An 893-nucleotide genomic window follows, 5' to 3' on the forward strand; every position below is an offset into this window, starting at 1 on the left:
AGCTGTTGTACCAGGTAGACACAATCTCGCCGCGCTCTAGGGTTTTGCAGATCCGCTGCCCTCTTCCCTGCTCGTTTGTTTTTATTTTATTTTATTTTATTAATTAATTGCCTCTTTCATCTGAAATCCGTGCTATTATGCGATGATGAAGAAAACAATAACCGATGAGGAAACTCGTCGATTGCTTCCGCAACATGAATTATCCTTTATGGTTCGTATTCACTGAGCATTCATCAATATTTTCCTCTTTTTATTTATTTATATGTTTTTTTTTTAATTTGAAAAATCTTCTTCTCCACCCGAGGGACCTATGGAGGGAGCGCCATAAAACGATGCGCTTTCGGCCAAGTTTGCCTTCGAACATCGCTCTGAAATCCGATCGCCGAATCTCATGTTTTGTGTTCTGGGTTTCGGTTTTTATTTTTGGATCGATTTTTCGTACATATATAATTTTATTTTTTATTTTTTCATTTTTTCATTTCTAATTGAAATTAGATTTGAAAGCGAAGGTCCCAGCGGAGGGGCAAGCCACTCAGAAATGAGGCCTCTCTAACATTATTCAATAAAAAACCTTCGCAGAGTTACTTGCCAAATCGTACGGCGTCCAGAAATCTTTCACTTCTGAGCGTCTTGAACCCTTGGCTACATTTTTTGTTTTATTTTTAAAAATATTTACTTAATTTAGATATTATTTAACTTTGAAATTCATGTTTGAATTTTGTATGATTTTTTTGGATAAAATACATTTCCAATAAAAAAAAGCTTAAATGTCAAAATGGTCCTGGTATTACCTTCTATGCCTGTGTTTTACTGGATTGGTCAATTTAGTTTTTGTGTTTTCAAGTCGGTCAAATTGCTCTTTGTGTTTACATTAGTTTTCAATGTAGCCATGT

At 34.8% G+C, this 893-nt stretch overlaps 1 non-coding gene across 1 annotated transcript; it reads left to right on the top strand.

The window, feature by feature from the left end:
- Positions 1–501: 501 nt before the first annotated feature.
- On the top strand, positions 502–652 carry LOC114826870 (small nucleolar RNA snoR145). Its single transcript, XR_003775885.1, has one exon. It is a non-coding gene; the product is annotated as a small nucleolar RNA snoR145 (small nucleolar RNA).
- The last annotated feature ends 241 nt before the right edge of the window (positions 653–893 follow it).

This window comes from Malus domestica, chromosome 01, assembly GCF_042453785.1.
Source record: "Malus domestica chromosome 01, GDT2T_hap1".
Taxonomy (NCBI): Eukaryota; Viridiplantae; Streptophyta; class Magnoliopsida; order Rosales; family Rosaceae; genus Malus; species Malus domestica.